The sequence below is a fragment of the Henckelia pumila genome, chromosome 2 (assembly GCF_033568475.1).
Source record: "Henckelia pumila isolate YLH828 chromosome 2, ASM3356847v2, whole genome shotgun sequence".
Classification (NCBI taxonomy): domain Eukaryota; kingdom Viridiplantae; phylum Streptophyta; class Magnoliopsida; order Lamiales; family Gesneriaceae; genus Henckelia; species Henckelia pumila.
The window spans coordinates 60249054-60265734 of record NC_133121.1 but is presented as its reverse complement, the minus strand read 5'-3'; the positions used below and the strand labels follow the sequence as shown (position 1 = coordinate 60265734).

Below are 16681 nucleotides of genomic sequence, written 5' to 3'. Positions count from 1 at the left end.
CTGGAGGATTGCTTCACAGTCTGCCTATTCCTGAATGGAAATGGGAATTTATCACTATGGACTTTGTGACCCATTTGCCGGTATCCCCGAGGAACTGTGATGCTATCTGGGTGGTGGTGGACCGACTCACCAAGTCAGCGCATTTCATTGCCTATAGCCGGGAGTACAATGTGGATCGTATGGCTCGGTTGTACATTCAGGAGATTGTTAGACTTCATGGAGTGCCCGTGAGCATTGTCAGCGATCGGGACCCCAGGTTTACTTCTAGGTTCTGGGGGAGTGTTCAGCGTGCGATGGGTACTACTCTCAGTTTGAGTACAGCCTATCATCCGGAGACTGATGGTCAGTCAGAGCGCACTATCCGTACGTTAGAAGATATGCTTAGAGCGTGCGTCTTGGATTTTGGTTCAGCCTGGCAGGATCATTTGCCGTTGATCGAGTTCGCTTACAACAACAGCTATCACACTAGTATTGGGATGGCACCTTTTGAAGCGTTGTATGGGCGACGTTGTCATACTCCACTCTTCTGGGAAGAAGTGGGGGAGAGACAGGCTGAAGGACCGGAGTTTATCCAGCAGGCGATAGACATTGTTGATTAGATCAAGAAATGGATTAAGACTGCACAGGATCGTCAGGCCAGTTATGCTAATGTCAAGCGTAGGCCTTTGCAGTTCGAGGTCGGGGAGAAAGTGTTTCTGAGAGTGTCACCTTTCCGCAAGATTCTCAGATTTGGCCTTAAGGGCAAGTTGTCTCCCAGATTTATCGGTCCGTTTGAGATCTTGGAGAGTATTGGCAATTTGGCTTATCGACTAGCATTGCCACCGCATCTATCTAGTATTCACGACGTGTTCCACGTATCTCTATTGCGACGGTATGTGGCGGATGAATCTCATATTCTGCAGCGGTCTGAGGTTCAGGTAGACAAGGATTTGACTTATGTTGAGAAACCTCTTCGTATCCTGGATTATAAGGATAAGGTTTTACGGAACAAAGTCATTCCTTTGGTTTTAGTTCAGTGGCAGCGCCGAGGCACTGAGGAAGCCACTTGGGAGCTTGAGGACAGGATGCGTAAAGACCATCCTGAGTTGTTTTGATTTCATTCTGTTGTATAAAGTTGCAAACTCTGTAAACATTTGATTTGAATAAAGAATGTTTCTGATTTCTGTATTTGCATTCGGTACTTGAGATCTGATTTCGAGGATGAAATATCTTAAGTGGGGGAGAATGTAGTAGCCCGTACCCTAATTGAGTAATTAAAGGATTAATGCTAATTAATTCAATTAGGTATCGGACGGATCGGAAGCTCCGAAGGCACGATCGGAAGCTCCGAACAGGATCGGAAGCTCCGATGAGCGATCGGAGGCACCGATCGATATTACGTCAGGCATGACGTGTGGTTGGATCGGAAGCTCCGATCAGGACCGGAAGCTCCGATCACCCCTATCCGGAGTCATCAAGTGATATTTTGACACGTGGCAGATCAGGATCTTCGGAAGCTCCGATGGCAGGATCGGACGTTCCGATCGAGGTTCGGACGTTCCGATCAAGGATCGGAAGTTCCGATCGTTGTCTATAAATAGAAGGCCGAGGCTTCACTTTCATTTGCCAATTTCGAGTTCTCCTTTCCTTTCTAGTCCTTTTGGAGCTGTTCTAGTCTTCTTAGGCTTGGTCCGGAGGTCGGAGAGGCGTTCGGTAGTCGTAGCGGAGTTGTGCCCAAGTTCTGGAGGCATCGACATCAAAGGGCTAACGACGGACGAAGGTATAGCTTTTGCTTCCTATAAACATTTAGGAGTATGCAATAGCTTAGTTAAGGCTTTTAGAGCACTTTAATGATAGTAGTATCATTTGGCAGTGTAGAGCAGACTATAGGCGTGGACCTAGAGTTGGTAGAGCTTGCACTGTATTGAGGTACGAAAGTACTGCTCGAGATATCCTGACTGAGTATGCATGTATTATGTGACTGCATGATTTATATGCCATGATATTATGCTGCATTCATTTGCATCTTGCTGTATCTCTTTCGAGATGTCTGTTAGTAGGGTTGTACCCTATCCTGTTAGTGGATGGACTTCCATCGATTTGGGTCCGGCGTATCCACTTTTTTCTCGGTATGGGAGCCACCTCTTGAAGCGACGGCACAGCGTGCTACATACCAGGGCCCGGTCTGTCTCTGTTATCTGATCCTTGACCTCGAGTCTATAGGGAGTTCACTTTGCATGCATGTATACTCATACTCTCGCACTGAGCGTTTTATGCTCACGTCTCGTACTCTGTATTTTCTGGACACCCTATTCCATGGGGCAGGTTTGCGATTGGACGAGGAGGGTGGATCCAGGAAGGGCTAGTCAGTGGTTGGCCAGCTGGAGCTTCGTCTAGGTTTTATTACTGATGTTTGGGTTTATACAGCTATTCTATTTGGTTGTATAATATTGGATAATTACAGATTCCTTTACTTGGGATTGTATAATGTTATTGGATTCCGCAGTTTTATTCTGATATCTGTTTTATTAAGTTAATTGCATGCATAAGTTCTGTTTAGTAGGTGATCCGGGTAAGGGTCACTACATGCTTCACCCAAGTCCTTCATCGATAACCATACTTTAGTTGATTGCAACATTCCTACATCATTCCCAATGATTAGAATGTCATCAACATAAAGTACCAGGAATGTCACAGCACTCCCACTGACCTTCTTATACACACATGGTTCCTCAGGATTCTTAGTAAACCCAAACTCTTTGATTGTACCATCAAATCTGAGGTTCCAGCTCCTAGATGCCTGTTTGAGACCATAGATAGATCTCTGAAGTTTGCATACTTTATGCTCACTTCCGATAGATGTGAACCCTTCAGGTTGAGACATGTAAATTTCTTCCTTAATATCCCCATTAAGAAAAGCTGTCTTCACATCCATCTGCCATATTTCATAGTCATACCATGCGGAAATGGCAAGCAATATCCTTATGGACTTGAACATTGCGACTGGAGAAAAAGTTTCTTCAAAGTCAACTCTTTGCCTTTGAGTATAACCTTTTGCCACCAATCGAGCCTTGAAGGTCAGAACCTTCCCATCCGTCCCAAGCTTCCTCTTGTAAATCCATTTACACCCTATAGGAACAATTCCTTCAGGTGGATCCACAAGATTCCTCACTTGGTTCGAATACATGGAATTCATCTCAGATTTCATAGCTTCAAGCCACTTGGATGAATCGGCATCAGACAATGCTTCCTTGAAGGTCCTTGGATCACATCCATGGTCAGGCTCATCTTGGCCCTCTTCAAGAAGCAGACCATATCTCATAGGTGGTCTTGAGATCCTCTCGGATCTTCTAGGAGCTTGTATCTCCTCTCTTGGCTGTTCGGGTGTGGGTTCCACAATCGTGGGTGTTTCTTGAACTTCTTCGAGTTCTATCATCTCCCATTTTCTATCCAATAGAAATTCCTTCTCCAAGAAGGTTGCATTCCTAGAAACAAACACCTTTGTTTCTTTGGGATGATAGAAATAATATCCAACCGAATTTCTTGGATATCCCACGAAGTAGCATAAAATGGATCGAGCATCCAATTTATCTCCCACTATCTTCTTCACATAAGCAGGGCATCCCCATATTCTTAGATAAGAATACTTTGGAGATTTTCCCATCCATATCTCATATGGTGTCTTATCAACTGCCTTTTAATGGACATTGTTCAACAACAGTGCCGCTGTCTCAAGTGCATATCCCCAAAAGGATGGCGGCAACTCCGTGAACCCCATCATAGACCAAACCATGTCCATCAAAGTTCGATTATGACGTTCTGAAACAACATTCAACTGAGGTGTACCAGGAGGAGTCTACTGTGAGAGAATCCCATTCTTCCTAAGATACTCTTGGAATTCAGTACTCAAGTACTCACCACCTCGATCCGATCGAAGTGCCTTGATGCTTCGTCCCAATTGTTTTTCTACTTTATTTTTGAATTCTTTGAACTTTTCAAAAGCTTCAGATTTGTATTTCATCAAATACACATACCAATACCTAGAGAAGTCATCGGTAAAGGTAATGAAGTAAGAATGTCCGTGCTTAGTGGTGATGCTAAGTGGACCACACACATCTATATGGATAAAATCCAACAGTCCCTTGGCTCGCTCCACATGGCCCTTAAAGGGAATTTTGGTCATCTTTCCTTTTAGACAAGGTTCACAAGTAGTAAGAGAATTAATATCAGACAAATCAAACATGCCTTCTCCCACTAGCTTGTTCATCCTTTTAAAAGATATATGACCTAATCGAGCATGCCATAAGTGTGCTGGATTTAGAGTATCTTTTTTTCTTTTGGATGTTGTTGATATCTCTTGGACATTATACATAGGAATATCTTTTAATTTTAAATTATATAGATCATTTTCCAATTGTCCTGTACCAATTAAACATTCATTCTTGTAAATATTGCAAACACCTTTGCCAAATAAACAAGAATATCCATCTTTATCAAGCATAGAAATGGAAACAATATTTTTCACCAAATCTGGTACAAACAAAACATCTCTCAAACATAATTTAAAATCATTGTCCAACAACAAGTTAACATCTCCAATAGCTTTTGCTGCAACTCTTGCCCCATTGCCCATCCTCAAGAAGGTCTCACCATCTCTGATTCTCCTACTTCTTGCCATCACCTGCAAATCATTACAGAGATGTGAGCCACAGCCGGTATCCAATACCCAAGAAGAAGAGTTAAGTGAAATGTTTACTTCAATGTAGAACATACCTTTTCCAGAACCATTCTGGTCAAGATATTCCTTGCAATTACGTTTCCAATGTCCAGGTTTCTTACAGTGATGACAGACGTCATTAATCTTGTTAGCTTTAACTGGTGTGGCTACCACAACGGGACTCGGAGCTTGCCTCTTCAAGGGCACGTTCTTTTTGGGAGCATGGAAGGAACGCTTCTTTCCCTTCCCATGTGGTCTATTCTTTGAACCAGATGAAGATCCCACATAAAGAACCGGCTTCTCTTTCTTGATTGTGGATTCAAACGTAACAAGCATGTTAACCAACTCCTCAAGGGTTGGATCTAACCTGTTCATGTTGAAATTCACCACAAAAGGATCAAATGAGCTAGGCAGTGACTAGAGCAACACGTCTGTGGTCAACTCAGTTTGTAGCACAAGATCCATGCTAACGAGTTTCTCCACGAGCCCAATCAACTTCAGGCCATGCTCATGGACCGAAGCCCCATCTCGCATGCGCAAAGTGATTAGCTCCTTGACAATCGCATGTCGAAGTGGGCGTGTTTGTTCACCAAAGAGTTCTTTGAGATGAAAATGAATGTCAGCATCATGCTTTGCACTCTCAAAACGTCGCTGAAGCTCATCATTCATAGAAGCCTGCATATAAAACTTGGCTTTCAAGTCATGGTCACACCAATACTTGTAAGTCTATAGCTCCTCAGGGCTACAATCAGTCGGAGCCGTATCAGGGGGCGACTCATCAAGTGTGTATGCAATCCTCTCCGAGTTCAAGACGATTTTCAAATTTCTTAGCCAATCGAGGTAATTTGGACCGGTCAGTAAATGTTTGTCGAGTATAGTAGATAGCGGATTGCGAATTGATGACATTGTCAAAACTTGTACTGAAAAATAATAACAGATAAATGTCAATGACTATTTTAAAATATTCAATAAGATATAAAGTGTGGACTTTAACTTTATAAATATTTACTCCCACTGTTTTTGACATTTTTACTACCCTCTAGTAAAAACGGGAAACTCCTTTCCTCAGTAGGTACATAAGGTCCAATTAGCCAATTACGATCCCGAATAATATCAGCCAATCATAATTTCTAAAAGATAGTTTCCAATTGCATCTCCATGCAACCCTTACGTAAACTTTTGTCTCACGCTTGATTAGGACCTAATAAAATGACGTCGTTCATCTTTACGTGTCAAGCCTTACCCATCGATATCGAACCTTAATGGACGGTCGCCATGAGTTCCCCCAATAATACGAGCCGAAGTCATGGGAGTTCCACGTAGTTCACATCACCATGTCAATGGATGTCACAGCTTTCCGGCATCCAAAACCCCCCCAATAATATGAGCCGAGTATTGAATACGGGTAGCGTTCGTCATGCATCCATTGTCGATGGAAGACATGGAAATTATAAACATATTTATAATTCCCCTTTTCGGGCTTGATATAAATTTTGAATCTAATTCAAAATGAGGGTTTTTAATTTTGAAAAAGGTCTCATCATTAATTTTAAAGATCGCCATGTTTGATCGTATGTTTGCCGGATTCATGCAACTTTGTTATTATAAAATATTAACGCACATACTAATTAACAAGGATGATCAATCGCCCCAAAAAATATTTGGCCCGTGTGAGCCAAACACGGGCCTAGGTCCAATTCCTAGGGAATGCATAGGATGCAAATGCAACAATTACATAAGCTTCCAATATTTACATGTCTTGGATCTTCATAATTCATCATGGCCCACCATATTCCAATCTTGAACTTCCGCTATCAAATATTTTACATGAAAATATCCATGGCAAATAGGGATACATTTCATGGGGTGGGAACGGGTCATAAACCAAGACCACTTTGTAATTTGCTAATTATTACAACCATTGAACACAAAATATCCTAGCATACACCTAGCAAATTGGTCTTGGGATTTTAATCATCCTTCATGCACAATATCACATATCATACACCATCAATTAATTATCTCAATAATCAATTGATCAAATATTATATATCTTGGTCCAATCACTAACCACCACAATTATAAAATAAATTAACAAAATAAACAAACAACTTTGTTTACTTTCAAATTAATTTATTTATAATTGAATTTCTTGTAAATCACAATTTACTATAAATAATCAAAGTCACACTTTAACTATTTATTTTATGAGAAAAATCACATAATATAAAGTTTAATTTTTCATAAAAATCAACTATAATATATTTAACAATTTAGGGCCTATGACACAATGATTTTCCAAAACACCTTTTGAAAAACTCAAGTCGTCATAGTCATCACCGAAACTCCGTCGCCGGATTCCGGACAAAAAAAATTTTTTTTTATTAAAAGAATGGGGCAGCCCACGGCTGCCCCTAGGACACCTTCGGGCAGCCCAAGGGCTGCCCGAAAATAAAAAAAAATAATTTTTATAAAATTTGCCCTAAAAGTTAAAATATTGATTTTCTCATGCGGTTAAAATTGACCTCAACATAATATCCAACAAATACTACACAAAAGAGTAACCTAGGCTCTGATACCACTGATGGGGATCGGTTAACTCGTGCCCGAAAACGCAGCGGAAATATAAAATTTTTTTAACAAAAGAGATCCGAGCACTTGTGTAGTATTCAAAACTCAAACAACCATAAGGTGTTTAGAATTTTACCTATCAATCTCAAGGATTGATTTATGGCTCCAACCAAGTTGATAAACAACTAGGCTCTTGAAAAATGGTAGACTCAATCTACAAGCTTCCAAGAGCACTCCTTGCTCAAAATGGGTTCAACACTTCGAGCCTCCGAATTAGGTCCACGACTAGACGATCTAAATCCACTCTAAATATGCACTAGAATATTTAGAGGATTTTTCATTGAGATTTTCCTTTTCTTCTTCCACAAAAATTGAAAGAAAACTTGGAGAAAAATATGGAGAGTGTTCGGCCACTTCAAGCATCAAATTGGAATGGAATGTGTGTGTGTATATATTATTCCAAATAATATATTAAAGAAGAGGGATTAATGAGTACAATTAAGCCATGCATGGAAAATTGCAAATCATCTTTCAACTCTTCAAATTCCATACACACACATATATATATCATATATATATATATATATATATACACGCCTATATATATATATACATATATAAATATATATATTCAAATGTCATTTGAACTTATTTTTAATTAATTATTAAACCTAAACCCATTTAAGTTTAATCAATTAATTAAATTTAACTTGAACCCATTCAAGTCCACTAGTATCAATAATTATACAACACTATATTAATTTGAGCTCTACTAGACTCAATAGTGTTTAATTAATTCAAAACTTGAATTAATCTAATTATTTGTACATTAAAATGTCTACTAGTGTTAAATTAATTCAACACTTGAATTAATTAACTAAGTTCAAAATAATAGTTTAGAAAATCACCATTTTCATAAACTAATTATTTTAAGTCAACTTTTAATCTTGGAACACATTCACAAATTAAAAGTTACTTATTCCATTCATTCTCCAATTTAGAAGTCAAACTTCTAATTTATTTTACTTATAAACTCCTTTATAAGTTGTTCAACACAATGAACTAATTTTAATCTCAACGGGATCTAGAAAGCTAGTACTTGTGTGACCCTCAATGGTTCACTGATACAACTAGCAGTGGGTTCACATCTCCATGTGATTCGGGATCAACAAGTCCCTTATATGAGCATACCCTATATAGCTCCATTCTTATTAATCAACACATTGATAATAAGAACGTCAGAAAACTCAAGTCTGATAGTACCCAACCAGTCATGTAAACATCTAGCAGCATTGCTTACATGACTCCCTAGGTATCAAATGATAGTGCCTGCAAGAACCAATCAATTATGGTTAGCGTACAGTACGGTCCCTTCAACTCATATATCCCGACCGATTCGACAACCATTGGTTTATCGAGAGTTGTCATTGAATCAATAACTATGTGTCATGCCGTAGTTGCATCGAAAATGTAATTCAAGAAACTCCTTTCTTAATTACACTTACTCTGATCATAGATTTCAAGCTACGTATGTATGATATAACATAGGATATCCATACCCGTAGGTAAGCGGTGAATCCCCGACTACAATGCATTGACTCCTATATGTTTTGTCACAACACCCAACATTGCCACCTGATGACCCCTGATGAGTCGGTAAACAAGTCAAAGTGAAGAACTAGCATATAGAGTCTCCATGTTGTCCCGGGTTATAAGGACTAATGGTGTACAACCATAAACTAGGACTTCTCCACTCGATAAGTGAGAACCACTTGGAAAATCCTTTAGGGAGGGTTGTTCAGTGCACTCTACAAGGAGCACCTATTTGCATTCTTGGACATCTCCATGTCCCCTACCAATGAAACATGGTACTCACATCGCAAATACTAGTCTCAAGCTCGAGCGGCCTTTATCCTTCTTTATGGCGGCTGAATCAACTACGAACAGTTTAGAATATACAGTATTCCAAATATGAGTTTCATGATAGTAATCACATGACCAGCTCATATTCTTTCTACTATTTGTATATTCAAGGGCTTTATCTATGCATCTTGCATGCGTATAAAGATAAAGATGTGCCAAATTAAATAATGTCAAATATTATTAAAATAAAGATTGTCATACAAGAGTTCTCTCAAGGACCATCGGCCAACACATTGGCTCGACGGGCACCTACTCTAACAGCTTAACAAAATTTAACCATTGACGCCCATTCACAGCCCTACCAATTGTACTAAAAAACTTATCGTTCCCAAATCCCGATGTCGTATCAAACCCACGCTCCGGTAATATCGTTTTGCCTAGACAATTTTGATAATGTTGTTCTGCACTCTCATTCCAGAAACGCTGCGGCTCAAGCTCCGGATTAGCATGAGAAGAGGATGCAACAGATTTTTGTTTCTTCTTTGGTGCCATGAAGCAAACACTTAGTGTGCACCACAAGTCACGCAACAATTAACCAATTTACCACAATCACAACTTCCCCAAACTTAAATCTAATCCACAATCCACACACAACAACAACCTCTTCCGCAACAATCCAATAGAATTCACACTTCAAAGATCGATTAATAAATTAAGACTTCAAGACCCACGAATCGCACGAGTAGAATTTCGAAATACTCACCACCCAAAACACTTTTAGAAGTACCAAAAGAACGACTTACTCCATATGAGTCCGAGAAGAGTAGATAATCAAAAGCTTCCCCCATGTACAATCCTCCAAAAATTAAATGAGGCGTGCCCTGGATAAAAGTGGTTCGACCGTCCCGTGTCAAATAAATGATGAAAGAAATTAGATTGTGGGGGTTGGAGATGAAGAGATAGACGAGCCGATTATAACAATAGAAGAGGGAAAAAATCATGAGGAAGAAGGTGGACAAGAAATTAGGGAAAAGATTTGGGAGAAAGGAAAGAAAAGAGTAGGTTATATGGAAGAAATCGGTGTCGGGGCAGGCGCGCGTATGATAAGGGCGGGCGCGCCTTCGATTCGTTTTGTGAGTTTTGTAATAGCAGGGGCGGGGCGGGTGCACGAGTGGAAAGGGCGGGCGCGCCTTCATCTCAAAAAATTTGGCACAAATATGATACAGGGACGGCGCGGGCGTGCCGAAGGAGGGGCGGGCGCGCCTTGAGCTCGAAAAATTTCACCATTGTCATGCTAGAGCGGCCGGGCGCGCTAATTAATAGAGCGGGCGCCCCTTCGGTTCGAGATTGGTATCCAAAATCCTGCAAAAATCATAGAAAAAACCAAATTACTTCCAAAACAACAAAATTAAAAGTAAAAACGAAAAAAACAAAATTAAAACGAGAAAGCAAAAACAAAAACAAAAAAAAAATTGGGTGGCCTCCCAAAAAGCGCTTGGTTTAAAGTCCGCAGCCCGACTTGCACCAGTCTTTAGTTGGGATCATTAAGCAATGCGCTGGATGCGGGTTGTACTTCATTGCCAAAGTAGTGCTTGACTCTCTGCCCATTGACCTTGAAAACTCTTCCATCTGTAAATCGCAATTCAATGGCACCATGTGGATAAACAGTCTCAACGAGAAACGGCCCTGACCATCGCAATTTCAACTTCCCTGGAAATAATTTCAATCGAGAGTTAAATAGCAAAATTTTCTGACTTGTTTCGAATTCCCTATGCACAATGTTTTTATCATGCTACTTCTTTGTTTGCTCTTTGTATAGCTTGGCATTCTCATATGCTTCACTTTGAAATTCATCCAATTCATTCAACTGCAGTTTCCGCAACTCCCCGGATGCTTCGAGATCCATGTTTAGCTTCTTGATAGCCCAAAATGCCTTGTGCTCCAACTCCAAAGGTAAATGACATGCCTTACCAAAAACCAGTCTGTAAGGAGACATCCCAATGGGCGTTTTGAATGCGGTGCGGTAGGCCCAAATGGCGTCATCTAACTTGATTGCCCAATCTTTCCGATTTGTCTTAACTGTTTTCTCCAAGATTTTCTTGATTTCCCGGTTAGAGATCTCTGCCTAGCCATTGGTTTGCGGATGGTATGCACACGCCACCTTATGCCGACACCATACTTAGTGATCAAGGTATTAAAAATCTTATTGCAGAAATGCGTACCTTCATCACTGATTATTGCTCGTGGAGTTCCAAACCTCGTGAAGATATTCTTTTGCAAAAATTTAACTACAACACGAGCGTCATTAGTCGAGGTGGCAATGGCTTCCACCCATTTCGAAACATAATCAACTGCTAATAAAATATAAGTGTACCCAAAAGAAGGGGGAAAGGGACCCATAAAATCAATACCCCACACATCAAATAATTCTACTTCTAAAATATTTGTGAGGGGTAATTCATGCCTTCTTGAAATATTTCCCGTTCTTTGACACTTATCACATGATTTCACCAAGGTCTAACTATCTTTAAACAACGTGGGACAATAAAAACCAGATTGTAGTACATTAGCAGCAGTTCGGGTGGCTCCAAAATGTCCTCCATAGGGGGAGGAATGGCATTGTTCCAAAATTTCATTTGCCTCTTGCCCCGCCACACATCTCCGAATCACTTGATCGGCACAACGTTTTAAAACATAGGGATCATCCCACAAGTAGAACTTAGCGTCATGGAAAAACTTCTTCTTTTGATGTCTATTCAACTCTGGAGGCATAGCACCACAAGACAAGAAATTCGCAATATCAGCAAACCATGGAATAAAGGATTAACTTACCTCAAAGATTTGGTCATCCGGAAACAATTCCTTTATGCTCTCCTCCTCCTTCACGTCTTCTAGCTCCAATCTTGACAAGTGATCAGCAACTTGATTTTCGCTACCCTTCTTGTCCTTGATCTCAAAATCATACTCTTGTAAAAGTAGAATCCACCTTATCAAGCGTGGCTTGGCATCCTTTTTGGCAAACAAGTAGCGAATTGCTGCATGGTCAGTATAAACAACTACTTTAGTACCAATTAAATATGGACGAAATTTATCAAAAGCAAAAACTACTGCAAGCATCTCTTTTTCGGTGGTAGTGTAGTTTTGCTGTGCGGCATCCATGGTGCGACTGACGTAATATATAGCTCTGAAAATCTTATCTCTCTTTTGGCCTAATACCGCGCCCACTGCATAGTAACTAGGATCGCACATAAGCTCAAAGGGCTCCTTCCAATCCGGCACAATCATGATGGGTGCTGTGGTCAATGTCGTCTTGATCTTTTCAAAGGCCTGCAAACAATCATCATAAAAAATGAATGTAGAATCTTTTTCAAGTAAATTACACAGGGGTTTTGTGATTTTAGAAAAATCCTTGATGAAAAGCCGATAAAACCCTGCATGGCCTAAAAAACTTCTGATGCCCTTGATATTCTTCGGAGGTGGAAGTTTCTCAATTGCAACCACTTTGGCTCGATCCACCTCTAATCCATTGGATGACACTTTATGTCCAAGGACAATGCCCTCTTGAACCATAAAGTGACATTTTTCCCAGTTAAGAACTAAATTTTTTTCTTGGCACCTCTGCAAAACAAGAGATAGATTATGCAAGCAATGATCAAAAGAGGAACCAAATACTGAAAAGTCATCCATAAACACTTCCATCACGTCCTCCACCATATCTGCAAAAATCGCCATCATACACCGCTGAAAAGTTGCAGGTGCATTACACAGTCCAAACGGCATCCTCCTGAAAGCAAACGTGCCATAGGGACACGTAAAAGTAGTCTTCTCTTGATCTTCCAGTGCTATAGCAATTTGATTATAGCCTGAATAACCATCTAATAAACAGTAATTGCAATAACCAGCAAGTCTATCAAGCATTTGATCAATGAAAGGAAGTGGAAAATGATCTTTACGAGTAGCTTTATTCAACTTCCTATAATCTATACAAACTCGCCAGCCAGTTACTGTACGTGTGGAGATTAACTCATTATTCTCGTTCTTATCCACAATAATCCCACCCTTCTTAGGCATCACTTGAACAGGAGATACCCAACTACTGTCAGAAATAGCATAAATCACTCCCGCATTCAACAGCTCTAGAACTTCTTTCTTAACTACCTCTTTCATAGCGGGATTCAACCGTCTCTGATGATCAACATAAGGAGTATACGACTCTTCCATCAAAATTTTATGCATGCAAATTGTTGGACTAATACCCTTAATGTCAGAAATTGACCATCCTAGAGCTGTTTTAAAATTTCTCAGAACTCTCAACAACTTATCTTTTTCTACAGCAGACAAATGAGCAGATATAATAACAGGACAAGTAGAATTTTCACCAAGGAATTCATAACATAGGTGCGCAGGAAATGCTTTCAGCTCATGAGTTTCAGGGGATACCTCTGGTGCACTATTTTCCAATGTTTCAGATTCCTTAGAACTCACCATTTTTTCTTTCGGAGCGCTGTCTAGGAATACTTTTTGTTCATGTAACTCCCAATCCTCTTCCTTATCAACCACCTCGTCCACCACCAAACATCGTTCGAGCGAATAAGTACTTCCTGCACATGAAAAAGAGTTATGAGAATCAATAATTTAAATGCTCTTACATGTACTTACCTCTTTTGGGCCCCTCATGGTGTGATAAATATTAAAAATCACCGCTTCACCACCAACTCGAAGTGTGAGTTCTCCCTTGCGTACATCGATCAATGAGCGTGCAGTAGCTAGAAAAGGTCTTCCAAAAATCAAGGGAGTTTCTTCATCTTCATCCATGTCCAAAATCACGAAGTCTGCTGGAAATATGAACTTATAGACCTTTACCAAAACATCCTCCATAATACCCCGTGGGTATGTGATACTCCGATCAACCAGCTGTAATGTGATGGTGGTCGCCCTGACTTCTCCAAGCTCCAAAGTCCTGTAAACAGAAAAAGGCATTAAATTTATACTTGCTCCTAAATCACATAAAGCTATATTTACCTTAGAACCACCAATAAAACAAGGGATAGTAAAACTCCCTGGATCCTTCAGCTTTTGTGGCAACTTTTTCTGCAGGATTGCGCTACATTCTTCTGCCAAATTCACCACTTCGTTGTCTTGCAATCTCCTCTTCTTAGACATTACATCTTTGATGAATTTTGCATAATTAGGCATTTGTTCCAAGGCATCTGCAAATGGAATATTGATGTGTATCTTCTTGAAGATATCTAGAAACTTGGAAAACTGCTCATCAAGTGCCTTCTTCTTAAACCGCTGTTGATAAGGAAGTTGTGGTTTGTACATCGGTTTAGATTCAGCTTCCTTCTTGGGCTCTTGAACCACAATTTCTTCAGTCGCTGGTTCTTCACCTTCTTTGGCTTTGCTCTGCTCTTTCTCTTCTAACTTCTTCCCACTTCTCAACTCAACTGCTTTGCACTGCTCTTTTGGATTCACTCCAGTATTGCTGGGAAACTATCCTCTGTTTTGATCCTTCAAAGCATTTGCAAGCTGTCCAATCTGTGTCTCCATGGATTTCATCATAGCTCCCAAACTACACATGTGTGTCTCCATGCTGTCCATTCGAGTTTCAGTCCTCGACATCCGCTTGTTAGATTAAGTAACAAATGTAGACACCACATCTTCCAACGACGCTTTACCTTCCCCTTGATTTGTATTGAATCCCGGAGGGGGTTTCAACACATTCTTGTTGTTGGCATAAGAAAAGTTTTCATGGTTACGTAAACCAAGATGATAAGTATTAGGAGGAGGGTTACCTCGATAGTTTCCATAGCCTCTGGGATTGATATATTGAGCTTCCTCAAGTGGATGAGATTCATCTATGGCAACCGACACACCTACAGGTTCTGCGATATTCACCTTGTTCACAGAAGCAACTTGTGTACTCAACGCAGATAACTGTGCAGCAATGGATGTAAGAGGATCCATACTGTACACTCCTCCAGCAGCAGAGTCCACAGACATTCTTGTAGGCGCATTCAGTCTATTGTAGAAAAACTCTATTTCTTCCCAATCTGCAAAATTATGATTAGGACAACGTCTTAACAAATCTTTGTACCTTTCCCATGCCTCGTATAGCTGTTCTGAATCATGCTGTTGAAAGGTACTGATCTCAATCTTCAGCTGGGTTGCCTTGGATGGTGGAAAGAATTTCTCTAAGAATTTCACAGCCATGCCCTCCCAAGTTGTTATGCGTCCTAGTTGCAATGACTGCAGCGAACTCCGTGCCTTGTCCCTGAGAGAAAAAGGAAACAAACGTAAGCGTATTGTATCCTCAGAAACACCATTTATTTTAACAGTATCAGTAATCTCTAGAAAAGTTCGCAATTGTAAGTGAGGATCAGCTGTGGCAGTTCCATTGAATTGGTTCTACTAAACCATTTTGATTAAGGCCGGCTTTAACTCAAAGTTGTTGGCATTTATTGTCCCTCCAGCGATTTCAGAATAGTGAGTCTGGATCGTTGGCCTGAAATGATCTCTAATTAGCACCAAAGACAATTCATTGACATCTTCTTCAGCCATGTTTAATTGTTCTTCTCTCCTAGCTTTTCTCAAAGCTCTTGCAGTTCGTTCAATCTCTGGATCAAAGAGCAAAGAATTCGCACTTTGAGATCTTCGCATAAACTGCAATTAAGAACAATAGCAATTTATTAGTACTTAAATCAAAATAAAGAAAACTCTAAATTAAAACTTCAACTAATTGGTAACAAGACTAAAAAATAATCAAAATTACTCCCCGGCAACGGCGCCAAAAACTTGTTGTGAAATTTCCTCGCAAGCGTACGAGTGTCAAGTTTTAGTATAATGAAAGAGAGAGTGTCGATCCCACAGGGAGTAAAATGAAAATATTCAATACTTGTAATTAAAATAGTCTTAATTTTATCTAGAAAATCAAACTTCGAGAATTTTGCAGAATAAATAAAATAAATAATGAGAAATTATCAAGCTCACACACACACAAATTTCGAGGAATTATCAATCAAAGAAAAATAGTCCAGAGGTTTTGATTTCACTTGGTCTCGACAATATTCAATCCTAATTAATCTATTTTATGAATTTCCTTCGATTAATAACCAAGAACACTTAGATTATTCTATTCCCCTCTCCCGAGCAACAAATAGAGTGTATCAACTACAATTTGATTTCAATATCCCTATTAAAAATCTAGATGTAGTGATATGTGTAAAATGATGTTCCTTAAAGGTTCTATTAAAGCTATATACTCTCCCGAGCTATATAAACAATTAACAGTGTAGTTCCTATTGATCCTACTCAAAATCCTCTCTCCCGAGCAACGATTATAAGTAAATATAACAACTCAATTTATGGCCAGTAAATTAAGAAGACATTCAATTCTAGAAACACAATTAATCTATAGAAATTCAATTTATTAAAATCAAAGATTCATGAATATGTCTCAACCAAGCTACGTCAACCTCTAGACTAGAAAAGTTTAGTTCATGCTCGAATTCAATAAAAACCAAATAATGTTTAATATCTCAAACATAATTC

General features: G+C 39.6%; 1 non-coding gene across 1 annotated transcript; it reads left to right on the top strand.

The window, feature by feature from the left end:
• The first annotated feature begins 15188 nt into the window (after positions 1 to 15188).
• LOC140885952 (small nucleolar RNA R71) lies at positions 15189 to 15294 on the top strand. Its single transcript, XR_012151364.1, has one exon. It is a non-coding gene; the product is annotated as a small nucleolar RNA R71 (small nucleolar RNA).
• The last annotated feature ends 1387 nt before the right edge of the window (positions 15295 to 16681 follow it).